This window comes from Arachis stenosperma, chromosome 10 (genome assembly GCF_014773155.1).
Source record: "Arachis stenosperma cultivar V10309 chromosome 10, arast.V10309.gnm1.PFL2, whole genome shotgun sequence".
Taxonomy (NCBI): Eukaryota; Viridiplantae; Streptophyta; class Magnoliopsida; order Fabales; family Fabaceae; genus Arachis; species Arachis stenosperma.
Window position 1 is genome coordinate 22030834 of NC_080386.1, and position 13458 is coordinate 22044291.

General features: G+C 38.3%; 1 non-coding gene across 1 annotated transcript; it reads left to right on the forward strand.

Moving 5' to 3' along the window:
• Positions 1–1877: 1877 nt before the first annotated feature.
• LOC130958721 (small nucleolar RNA R71) lies at positions 1878–1985 on the forward strand. Its single transcript, XR_009077828.1, has one exon. It is a non-coding gene; the product is annotated as a small nucleolar RNA R71 (small nucleolar RNA).
• Positions 1986–13458: the final 11473 nt, after the last annotated feature.

The window sequence follows — 13458 nt, forward strand, 5'->3', positions numbered from 1 at the left end:
GGGTGTGCTGTTTTTCTTTCTATTTTTCATTTTGTTTTTGCTTTTTCAATTGATTTTGTGACTTCACATGATCATCAACCTACAGAAAACATAAAATAACAAAGGAAAATAGATAAATATAACATTGGGTTGCCTCCCAACAAGCGCTTCTTTAATGTCAGTAGCTTGATAGTGGGCTCTCATGGAGTCTCACAGATACTCAGAGCCATGTTGGAACCTCCCAACACCAAACTTAGAGTTTGAATGTGGGGATTCAACACCAAACTTAGAATTTGGTTGTGGCCTCCCAACACCAAACTTAGAGTTTGACTGTGGGGGCTCTGTTTGACTCTGTTTTGAGAGAAGCTCTTCATGCTTCCTCTCCATGGTTACAGAGGGATATCCTTGAGCCTTAAACACAAAGGATTCTTCATTCACTTGAATGATCAATTCTCCTCTGTCAACATCAATCACAGCCTTTGCTGTGGCTAGGAATGGCTGCCAAGGATGATGGATTCATCCATGCACTTCCCAGTCTCTAGGACTATGAAATCAGCAGGGATGTAATGGTCTTCAACCTTTACCAGAACATCCTCTACAAGTCCATAAGCTTGTTTTCTTGAATTGTCTGCCATCTCTAGTGAGATTCTTGCAGCTTGTACCTCAAAGATCCCTAGCTTCTCCATTACAGAGAGAGGCAAGAGGTTTATGCTTGACCCTAGGTCACACAGAGCCTTCACAAAGGTCATGGTGCCTATGGTACAAGGTATTGAGAACTTCCCAGGGTCCTGTCTCTTTTGAGGTAATCTCTGCCTAGTCAAGTCATCCAGTTCTTTGGTGAGCAAAGGGGGTTCATCCTCCCAAGTCTCATTACCAAATAACTTGTCATTTAGCTTCATGATTGCTCCAAGGTACTTAGCAACTTGTTCTTCAGTGACATCTTCGTCCTCTCCAGAGGAAGAATACTCATCAGAGCTCATGAATGGCAGAAGTAAATCCAATGGAATCTCTATGGTCTCAGTGTGAGCCTCAGATTCCCATGGTTCCCCATTAGGGAACTCATTGGAGGCCCGTGGATGTCCATTAAGGTCTTCCTCAGTGGTGTTCACTGCCTCTTCCTCCTCTCCAATTTCGGCCATGTTGATGGCCTTACACTCTCCTTTTGGATTCTCTTCTGTATTGCTTGGAAGAGTACAAGGAGGGAGTTCAGTAACTTTCTTACTCAGATGACCCACTTGTGCCTCCAAGTTTCTAATGGAGGACCTTGTTTCAGTCATGAAACTTTGAGTGGTTTTGATTAGATCAGAGACCATGGTTGCTAAGTAAGAGTGGCTCTGCTTAGAATTCTCTGTCTGTTGCTGAGAAGATGATGGAAAAGGCTTGCCATTGCTAAACCTGTTTCTTTCACCATTATTGTTGTTGAAACCTTGTTGAGGTCTTTGTTGATCCTTCCATGAGAGATTTGGATGATTTCTCCATGAAGGATTATAGGTGTTTCCATAGGGTTCTCCCATGTAATTCACCTCTTCCATTGATGGGTTCTCAGGATCATAAGCTTCTTCTTTATTTGAAGTGTCCTTAGTACTGCCTGGTGCAGCTTGTATTCCAGACAGACTTTGAGAAATCATATTGACTTGCTGAGTCAAGATTTTGTTCTGAGCCAATATAGCATTCAGAGTATCAATCTCAAGAACTCCTTTCTTCTGATTCGTCCCATTGTTCACAGGATTCCTTTCAAAAGTGTACATGAATTGGTTATTTGCTACCATTTCAATGAGTTCTTGAGCTTCTGCAGGCGTCTTCTTCAGATGAAGAGATCCTCCAGCAGAGCTATCCAATGACATCTTGGACAGTTCAGATAGACCATCATAGAAGATACATATGATGCTCCATTCAGAAAGCATGTCAGAAGGACACTTTCTGATCAATTGTTTGTATCTTTCCCAAGCTTCATAGAGGGATTCACCTTCCTTCTGTCTGAAGGTTTGGACTTCCACTCTAAGCTTACTCAATTTTTGAGGTGGAAAGAACTTTGCCAAGAAGGCATTGACTAGCTTTTCCCAAGAGTTCAGGCTTTCTTTGGGTTGTGAGTCCAACCATATCCTAGCTCTGTCTCTTACAGCAAAAAGGAATAGCATAAGTCTGTAGACCTCAGGGTTAACCCCATTAGTCTTGACAGTGTCACAGATTTGCAAGAATTCAGCTAAAAACTGATGAGGATCTTCCAATGGAAGTCCATGGAACTTGCAATTCTGTTGCATTACAGAAACTAATTAAGGCTTAAGCTCAAAGTTGTTTGCTCCAATGGCAGGGATAGAGATGCTTCTCCCATAGAAGTCGGGAGTAGGTGCAGTAAAGTCACCAAGCACCTTCCTTGCATTGTTGGCATTATTATTGTTTTCGGCTGCCATGGGTTCTTCTTTTTTGAAGATTTCTATTAGGTCCTCTACAGAGAGTTGTGCTTTAGCTTCTCTTAGCTTTCACTTCAAAGTCCTTTTAGGTTCAGGGTCAGCCTCAACAAGAATGCTTTTGTCCTTGCTCCTGCTCATATGAAAGAGAAGAGAACAAGAAAATATGGAATCCTCTATGTCACAGTATAGAGATTCCTTGAAGTGTCAGAGGAAAAGAAAAATAGAAGGAAGAGGTAGAAGAATTCGAACTTATCAAGAAAGATAGAGTTCGAATTGTGCGTTGAGGAGGAGTGTTAGTCCATAAATAGAAAGATGTGAGAAGAGGGGAAGAAATTTTCGAAATTAAAGTAAAAGATTTTAAAAGAATTTTGAAAATTGATTGAATGATTTTCGAAAATTAAAGTTGGAAAAGAAATAAAGTGATTTTTGAAAAAGATTTTGAAATTAGAAATCAAAAGGATTTGATTGAAAACTATTTTGAAAAAGATGTGATTAAGAAGATATGATTGAAAAGTTATGGCTTTAAAAAGATATGATTGAAAAACAATTTGAAAAGATTTGATTTTGAAAAATTAATGACTTGGCTAACAAGAAATTTAAAAAATATGATTCAGACATTTAACCTTTCTCAACAAAAAAGGCAACATACTTGAAATGTTGAATCAAATCATTAATTGTTAGCAAGTATTTTTGAAAATGGACAGAAATTGATTTTGAAAATATATGATTGAAAAGATATGATTTGAAAAAGATTTGATTTTGAAAAATTTTGAAAACTTGAAAAAAAATTTGCATTAAAAACAAAATCTTCCCTCTTGTGCCATCCTGGCGTTAAACGCCCAGAGTGGTATCCATTCTGGCGTTTAACGCCCAAAACACTACCCTTTTGGGCGTTAAACGCCCAGCCAGGCACCCTGGCTGGCGTTTAAATGCCAGTTTTCCTTCTTAACTGGGCGTTTTGAACACCCAGCTTTTTCTGTGTAATTCCTCTGCTGTATGTTCTGAATCTTCAATTCTCTGTATTATTGACATGAAAAGACACAAATTAAAATTTTTTTTGGATTTTTTAATGATGAGGAATAATCAAATGCAACTAAAATCAAATAAACAATGCATGCAAGACACCAAACTTAGAAGTTTGTATACTAGTGACACTAACAAATTGAGAATGCATATGAGAAACAACAAAACACTCAAGACAAGAGAATTTAAAGATCAGAGTAAGGAAATCATCAAGATCAACTTGAAGATCAATGAAGACACATGATTGAATTCGAAAAATGCAAGAGGAATAGAAACATGCAATTGACACCAAACTTAAAATTAGACACTAAACTCAAACAAAAAACATAAAATATTTTTTATTTTTATGATTTTGTAATTTTTTTTGGATTTTTTTTCGAAAATTATGTGGAAAAAGAAAATAAAGAGGATCAAAACTTTTAATAAGAATTCTAGGAATCATGCAATGTTAGTCTAAAGCTTTAGTCTAAAGAAATTAGACATGGCTAGCCAAGCTTCAGCAGGACATTGCATTCAAGAGCTAAATTGATGAAAATCAATCAGCTTTGGTGATGATGAAAACATCACCTTGAAACTCTAGAATTCATTCTTAAAAATTCTGAAGAAAAATACCTAATCTAAGCAACAAGATGAACCGTCAGTTGTCCAAACTCAAACAATCCCCGGCAACGGCGCCAAAAACTTGGTGCACGAAATTGTGATCATCAATGGCGCCATCAACATGGTACGCTCAATTGCAATCTCAACTCTTTATCACAACTTCGCACAACTAACCAGCAAGTGCACTAGGTCGTCCAAGTAATAAACCTTACGCGAGTAAGGGTCGATCCCACGAAGATTATTGGTATGAAGCAAGCTATGGTCATCTTGTAAATCTCAGTCAGGCAGATTCAAAAGGTTATGGAGGATTAATGATTAAAAGATAAATAAAACATAAAATAAAGATAGAGATACTTATGTAATTCATTGGTGAGAATTTCAGATAAGCGTATGGAGATGCTTTGTCCCTTCCGTCTCTCTGCTTTCCTACTGTCTTCATCCAATCCTTCTTACTCCTTTCCATGGCAAGCTGTATGTTGGGCATCACTGTTGTCAATGGCTACAGTCCCGTCCTCTCAATGAAAATGTTCAACGCGCTCTGTCACAGCACGGCTAATCAGCTGTCGGTTCTCGATCATGTCGGAATAGAATCCAGTGATTCTTTTGCGTCTGTCACTAACGCCCCACAATCGCGAGTTTGAAGCTCGTCACAGTCATTCAATCCTTGAATCCTACTCAGAATACCACAGACAAGGTTTAGACCTTTCGGATTCTCTTGAATGTCGCCATCAATTCTAGCTTATACCACGAAGATTCCGATTAAGGGATCCTAGAGATATCCACTCAATCTAAGGTAGAACGGAGGTGGTTGTCAGGCACACGTTCATAGGTGAGAATGATGATAAGTGTCACGGATCATCACATTCATCAAGTTGAGGAATGAGTGATATCTTAGAACAAGAATAAACCGAATTGAATAGAAGAACAATAGTAATTGCATTGATACTCGAGGTACAGCAGAGCTCCATACCTTAATCTATAGTGTGTAGAAACTCTATCGTTGAAAATACATAAGAACAAGGTCTAGGCATGGCCGAATGGCCAGCCTCCCAAAGAGGGTTCAATCATAACAACATGATCAAAAGATTATCCGAAGATTGAAAGATGTCTAATACAATAGCAAAAGGTCCTATTTGTAGAGAACTAGTAGCTTAGGGTTTACAAAGATGAGTAAATGACATAAAAATCCACTTTCGGGCCCACTTGGTGTGTGCTTGGGCTGAGCATTGAAGCTTTCATGTGTAGAGACTTTTCTTGGAGTTAAACGCCAGCTTTTGTGCCAGTTTGGGCGTTTAACTCCCATTCTTGTGCCAGTTCCGATGTTTAACGCTGGGAGTTCTTGAGCTGATTTAGAATGCCTGTTTGGGCCATCAAATCTCTGAAAAACTATGGACTATTATACATTTCTGGAAAGCCCAGAATGTCTACTTTCCAACGCAATTGAGAGCGCGCCAATTGGGCTTCTGTAGCTCCAGAAAATCCACTTCGAGTGCAGGAAGGTCAGAATCCAACAGCATCTGCAGTCCTTTTCAGCCTCTGAATCAGATTTTTGCTCAGGTCCCTCAATTTCAGCCTGAAAATACCTGAAATCACAGAAAAATACACAAACTCATAGTAAAGTCCAGAAAAGTAAATTTTAACTAAAAACTAATAAAAATATAATAAAAACTAACTAGAACATACTAAAAACATACTAAAAACAATGCCAAAAAGCATATAAATTATCCGCTCATCAATGGCCAGTGAAGAACTGAAGATTGATGGTTTAGAAGTTATAATAAATTCTCGTTGCAAGTATAGTTTCTAAACCAAGCAATCAACCTTTCTTACAAACGTTTTGGTTGTCACAAGTAACAAACCCCTTTAAAATTGATAACCGAGTATTTAAAGCTCGGGTCGTCTTCTCAAGGAATTGCAGGGAAGTATGATTTATTATTGGTTATGGAAAAGTATATTTTGGGGTTTTGAAAAGGGTTGAACAAGTAATGTAAAATAACAAGTCGTTAAAATAATAACTAGTAAGGCTTTTGGCAAGGTATGAGAACTGGAGATCCTATCCCGGTTATCCTTATCAATTGTGATGAGAATTGGATTTTTCTCCCACTAAGTCAACTTCTAACTATGAAGGTAAGTCAAGTGGATGAATTAATTTTGATTCCTCAGGTCCTAGTCTTTCTTGGGAAAGGCTAGAGTTATTGGGACTCGAATTAATTCTTGAAGAATTCCAATTTTCAGTCAACAATGAGTTTGATAACTCAAGAGTTACCAATTAATCAACCAAAGCCAAAAGGGAAGAAAATCTACTCGAATGAAAATAAATTGGATAAAGCTAAAGCATCCATAACATATAAGTCTGAAATACCTCAATTTATATTAAATAAAGAAAATCCTAACATGAATGACTCATAAGCCAAATAGGCAACATATGTAATACAAGCATTAAAGTATCTGAAAATAAAAGAGAAATATAAAGTAAAAGGAATATTGAACCTGATGAAGAGTTGAAATCCTAAATCCTTTAAGAGGAATCCTAATCCTAAATCCTAAGAGAGAGGAAAGAACCTCTCTCTCTAAAAACTACATCTAAAATCTAAAATTGAATTATGATCTGATATAAATTGATGTCCTGAGTCTCTGCATGTTCCCGGACTTTAATCTGTGTTTTTGGGCCAAAAACTGGGTTGAAATGCGGCCCGAAATCTATGCCAGCGACTTCTATAATTCTGCAGATCGCGCTCATCACGCGTCCGCGTCGTCCACGCATTCGCGTCACTCAGCATTTCTCGTACCACGCGTGCGCGTCGTCCACGCTTTCGCGTCGTTCGTGCAGCTTCCAATCCGCGCGGTCGCGTCAGGCATGCGAGCGTGTTACGGTAATTTCTTCTATTTCGCGCGGTCGCGTGAGCCATGCGACCGCGTGACTTGTCGCTGGTCATCTCTTCAATTCCTTGTGTTACTTCCATTTTTTGCATGCTTCCTCTTCATTCCTTATGCCATTCCTGCCCTATGAAGCCTGAAACACTTAACATACAGATCACGGCATCGAATGGTACGAAAGAAGATAAAAATATACAACTAAAAGGTCCTTAGGAAGGAATTGTAAATACATGCAAATCATATGAATAAGTGGGTAAAAAGCTTGATAAAACCACTCAATAAAACACAATATAAACCATAAAATAGTGGTTTATCAGCCAGTTTCTTCTCAATGTTCAGATTCTTCTTCCGATAGGTTGGAAAGCAGAGCTCACAATACAGGTTAGGAAACCTGTCTGTATCGGTAGGCGGGAGCTGCTGATTCTCTTTGTCCACTTCATTAAGTGGGTTCTTAGCATAATTGGCCAAAGGAGAAAGAATGGAGGCTTGAGATTTCTTCTTCTTTCTAGAATTGACCTTGGCTTTTCCTCTATCAGATATCCTGAAAAACAGATATAACAGGATATAAACAATTAAGCCAAGTAGAGGAAAGAAAGCAAGGAATCACACATTCATGAAGTAAGGTAACAGAATGAAAACTTGGAATGCAAGCAACAAGAATCAGAATTTAATCAAAGCCATAAACCAAGAATTCAAGTAAGATATGCACAATGCTTGTTTATTAAGCTCAATAGGCATCATACCCCAAAAAGAATGGTTAAGGTGTTAGTTGAAAACTAAAAAGAAAAATTAGTTGGTTAAGCAAGTTAGAAGTTAGAAAAGTGATTCAAAAATTAGTGGTATGACGGTTATTTGCTGAATCAAGATAAATGCAGAAAATTAAGGATAACAAGCACACTCACAATCATGAGGAGGATGCAGTCATTGATGATGAAATATGAAATTTGCATAAAGCATATAATAGAAAGCAAGCCATCAATCAATGTCATCGTCACTAAAGTTGCAATAAATGGTGATGCAAAATTGAAATACGCACTAGTGTGACCAAAAGTAATGTGAAAACCATTTGAACTAAAAAGGGTCGCACTAGTGAAATCTACCACTCATTGCCAAAGAATGAACCTTATTGAAGAAAATCACAAGTTAAAGTCAAATGTTAGGCTTAGTATGAGTAAAAAAAAGCATTTGATATAACTTGAAAGGTAAAAGCATATGAAGGTTCAATGCATATCACAGGAAACAAAACAAACACGGAAATGCCAACCAAAATAACCTAAGAATTGAACCTAGTGCAAGTCAAGTAAGTCCTAATGTCAAAAATTGCCAAGTTCAATTCTAGGTACCGGGTTTGAAAACAAACCAATTTCTTAAAATTTGGGCAGCATTCTGGCAATAAATTGGACATTCTCGGATAGTAAAAAGCAACAGAAACAGTCATATGAATCCAAAATTTGCAACAACATGAGAAAGCATGGATTGTATATTCAATACCAGCAAGACAGCAGTAAAATAAAAAACAGAAATCAGCACAGCACACTAACCATCAATCAGCAAACAAGCAATTTATATTCAAAAAGTAAACAAGTATGGAGCGATTATCAGGCCTAAGATCTTCTAAAATCATCCTAACTACCTAACAGCATGCATCTCTATCTATCCTAACAAACAAAATTAACTAACTAACTAACTAGAATTAACTAACATAATGAAAAAGAAGGTAAAGAAATAGAGTAGAAGTGATGAGGCAGGGGAAACCTGGGAGGAAAGCAGAAACAGAATCGAAAGGGAAAGGGGACTGGCGAGAGGAGGGAGTGCAGCAACGCCGCCCAAAAATGGTGGCAGTGGTGGGCCTGGCAGTGGTGCAGAGAGTGGCGCAGGCAATGGCGCTGAAAATAGAGCAAGGGTAAAGGCAGAGATGACGGTCAGAGCAGAAGGTGAAACGGGAAGAGAGGGGGGAAAGGAGTGTAATGATGGCGATAGGGGTTGCCAGCGGCAGTGGCGGCTACGGTGGTGATGCCTGGGGCAGAATGTGGGATGGCGGAGAAGAGAATAGAAGGGGAAGAGAAAGAGACAAAAAGAAGGGGAGAAAAAGGAGAAGATGAGGTGGTTGGTGGCGGTGATGGGCGCCGGACGGAGGTTATGGTGGTGGCCGGAGGAAGCAGCGAAGGTGGTTATGGAGTGAAGAGGGAAAGGGGAATGTTGGAAAAGAAAGGTGTTAGGGTACGCGAATGGTGGTGTTCTCGCGTCCCTGGGGTTATGATTTTTCATCCACGCGTCCACATACTATGCTCGTCCGCATAGGTGGACGAATGAGGAATGGGCGCGAAAGCGCCAGGTGCACCTAAGCGTGGATGGGTATGTGTGCATGGAGGCGTACGCGTGATGTACGCGTCCGCATAGGTCGAGAGCTGGGCCAAAGGCATAGTGTTGGCCCAGAGTTGGCATAACTCTCGGATCATTAGTGTGGATGCTGCATCAACGCATCGATGCGTACGCGTCATGTACATGTCCGCTTGGGTGGCAACTTATGCGAGAAGCCTAATAATGGCGCGTTGTGCGCCTAACTCTCTGGATTGATGTATGGTGCTATCTCTACTCATCGACGTGTACGCGTACAGCGTGCATACACGTCCCTGCCTCTCTCTTTTTTTGGGAAGACTAAAAACAGCTTAAAACCTCCCTAACACTACCTACAACTCAAAAATAACCACAAATGCAAAATTAACAAAATCTTTTTGGTGTTGACACTTCTCCAACTACTAACAAGCATAACTTGCATGCTAAGAAACTAACAACCAAATTATTAAAACAACTATATGAAGAGGAAACTACCTACAATGGTAACTCAAATCACTTATTAATCAAATCTATAAGAGAGTGGAAAGAGTCTACCATGGTGGGGTGCCTCCCACCTAGTACTTTTAGTTTAAGTCCTTAAGTTAGACATTTGGGAAGGTCTTTGTCATGGTGGCTTATGCTTGTACTCATCCTTGAATCTCCAAGGATCTTTGTTCCTCAATTGGTTAACAGAAATTCCAACCGTCTTCACTAAGCTTGGGCAAAGTTCTACCCAAGATATGAGCTTCCATAGTTGGTTTTCACGTTTCGAACCGGGATCCCATATCTTATTTTCACACCCGTCTTCAAATTGAGCATCATGACTCTTTCATCCGGGTGGTTGGCACATAGAATTCTCTGTAGCACACCAAGTTTTCCTTTTAGACCCACACAAAGTAGCATTCTTCCAATCATGGTCCCTATCTCTTGAAGGCTTGACCTCAATGAGCCTAATACCAAACTTCCAACCACTATACAAATCCTTCTTACTCTTAGTTCTACAAAGAGCTCTAAGTTTCCCATCCGTCTCAATCAAACCATATTCAAGTGAGAAAGTAAAGCTTAAAGAAAAGAATTTTACCCACTTGAACGTTGTGTTGGATGGTGGCTTAGGAAGGGTGACCTCCCCACACTTAGACAATGCAAGGGCTACTCCCTTATGCTCTTCTTTGGTTGTTTCCACCTTTTGACAACTGTCTTCGAATTCTTCTTGCTTGTTGACTTCTTCCAAATTCTCCTCATCATCAATCGAGTTAAACTTTGGAGGTTGTGTAAAATCTACCTCCACATCGGCTTCACATTCGTTGGAAGAATCTTCAATGAGATTACCAACATCATTTGATGTTGAGTTGTCTTCAATAACTTCGATTTCAAATTCCATGGGAAAGGATTCCATTTTGGATAGGAATTCATCAATGATGGAATCTTCCTCTTGATTTACCTCTTCAAAGTCTCCAAGTATAATGTGCTTCGGAGGTTGTACACCCTCCTCAACATCAATATTAAGTTTCGTAGAAAGAGGTTCTTGAGATTCCCATAGTGGTTTCACATCTCCTAAATCTTCAACCACTTCTTCCTCTTCTTCAACAATCACAGCTTCCTCCAATTGTTCCAATACAAAATCTAACTCCTCACTCTCTACCGGGTTCTCCAATCTTTCTTTCATACTTTGCTCTTTTGATCTTTCACATGTGGCCACGGAAGTACCCTGAGTGTTCAAGCATTGGTAGGCTAAAGTGTGCACTACCTCGGTCAAATTAGCTACAAACTCTAGTACATTCCTTTGCATGGCCTCTTATCCTCGAAGTAGCAAAGTGAGAGAATTGTCCATTTGGGCTTGGGGTGAATAGGAAGGTTCTTCATTTTGGAGAAAGAGGTCATAGTAGGAAGGTGGTTCCTCTTGGTAAGGGCATGGAGATGGTGTGTATTGAGATAGTTCCTGGTGGTAATCATGATAGGGTTGTGGTGGTTCTAAAGGTTCTTGCTCATAATGGTCACAAGGATATGGTATGGGTGATTAGTCATATGATGGATAAGGGTCATAAGGGGGTTGCTGGTGGGAAGGGGCTTGTGAGTATGGTTGAGGACTATGTTGAGGCGACGGTTGGTAACACGTCCAACAAGAGCTACCACGTCTATTCAATTGGTATGCATTAGGATTGGAGTTATATCTATATGAGACCGGAGGTTGTTGCCAAGAAGGTTGTCCATAAGCTTGTGGCTCCTCCCAACCTTGATTGTTCCATCCTTGATGCATGTTGTCATTGAGGTTCACATTTTCTACAACATAATTTGGTCCAAACTCAAAGCCACAAGGGTGAGAATTTATGTTTGATGACAAAAGCAAAACTAACAAAATCATAAGGCTAACAAAAACTAACAAACAAGTAAAAGACAAATATATTCACAATATTCACATATATACAATAACCAATAACAAGGCAAACAATTGCAAATTCCCGGCAACGGCGCCATTTTGATGATCGGACTTTTGTGTGGTATAGATTTCACTAATGAAATCTTGTTGCAAGTATAGTTTCTAAACCAACAATAATCCTTTCATACAAACATTTAGTTGTCACAAGTAACAAACCCCTAAAATTAATAACCAAAGTATTCAAATCTCGGGTCGTCTTCTCAAAGGAATTGCAGGGTAGTGTTCTTGTTATTTGGTTATGAGTTGTATATTTTGGGGTTTCGGATGAGAAACACAAAAAGTAAATGGCAATGAAAATCAAATGATAAAGTGGTCTTGGCAAGGTTTGGTGGTCAAGGATCTCTATCCTTATCACTACTCACATCATGATAATTGTAAGGATCAATCTCATTAAATCATCCTCTAACTAGTAAAGGAGAGTCATATGAGCTATATCAATCCAAGTCCATAGGTCCTAACTATTCACTAATTGAATTAATGAGAGCTAGAGTCAATGGCTACCAATCATAAATCACTTGGGAATTAGTGACTCAAGAATTCTAAGCTACTATCTCAAGCCAAGAGCATAAAATTCTACTAATTAGATTGTTATAGTTCTTTAACCATATTTTGATGTGTATTTTTACCATTCAACTAATAAAATAGTGTGGTTTGGAATATTGAACTAGAGCAGTGTTATGTTCTTCATGAATCAGAGAAGAGTCGTTCATCCTAATAATCAGGCTATGTATATAGCTTTTGGCTAATGGTAAAGGGTTTGATCTAATTATATGCATTTTTTTCTTGCATGGATCGATAATTTGCATGTCTTATTATTTAGCTATGATTCAAAACTTGATATCTTTCAAGCAAGGTAATCGGTGAAAAATTTTGTTCTTATTTTTTTATTTTTAATTTTAATGCCTTTAATAGTGTATGTAGCAACATTCAAGCCACTCATTTGTTATTGCTACTGTCATGGGAGTTGTGTTCATTGGTGATACTCTATACATTGGAAGGTACCATTTGTTTAATTTTGACATGAAAAAACAAGTATACTAATGCATATGAATAAGGAAATTGCCTTGTCATTTTTTTGTATGAATAATTCTTGGGTCTTATTGATGAAAAAATAAAAAGTGAAAAAATAGATTTGGAAGAGATTTATCTCATAGCAAGTTGTACCACAAATTAAATTAGTTGAAATCGAGTAGACTCCTACACCGAACTAAAAAAGAATCAATAAATTGTGCATAAAAACATACATGGTTCAATGCTGGTATTTTTCTAATAAACTTGCATACTTAGCCTTTTGAAGCCATATTGTGAATTTTTTAAAAATGTTCTTGTGAATTTTCATACTCATGCCATACTTAGCCTTTTGAAATTTCTTTCCTCAGTCTATCAGTAACTTCAGTTGAAAAGTATTTTTCTATGAATTCTCTTTAAAGCGTGTCCCAGTTAGTAACAACTGCCTGATTCAACTTAGCGGTTTATTGTTTTAATTTTTTACTTTGTGGAGTCTACATGTAAATCCATATAAATTGCAGGATACTGTCATTTTATTCTTTATTTGACAAGTTTATGATGAAAAAGGAAAAGAACTTTGGATGGAGCATTCTTTCAATTGGATTCTTTTTCGGTTTTATCCATGGCAAAATCTGGAATGAATTGTAGATGTTCCTTCACAGCATAGCATGATCTTGGGTATGTATTCCAACTCTATTGCTAATTACAACTTAGTTTTTGATAAATAAGTTTCTAATATGTTTTGGCCAGTGTATGTAATGACCTTTAAATCTTAAATTAGCTTTT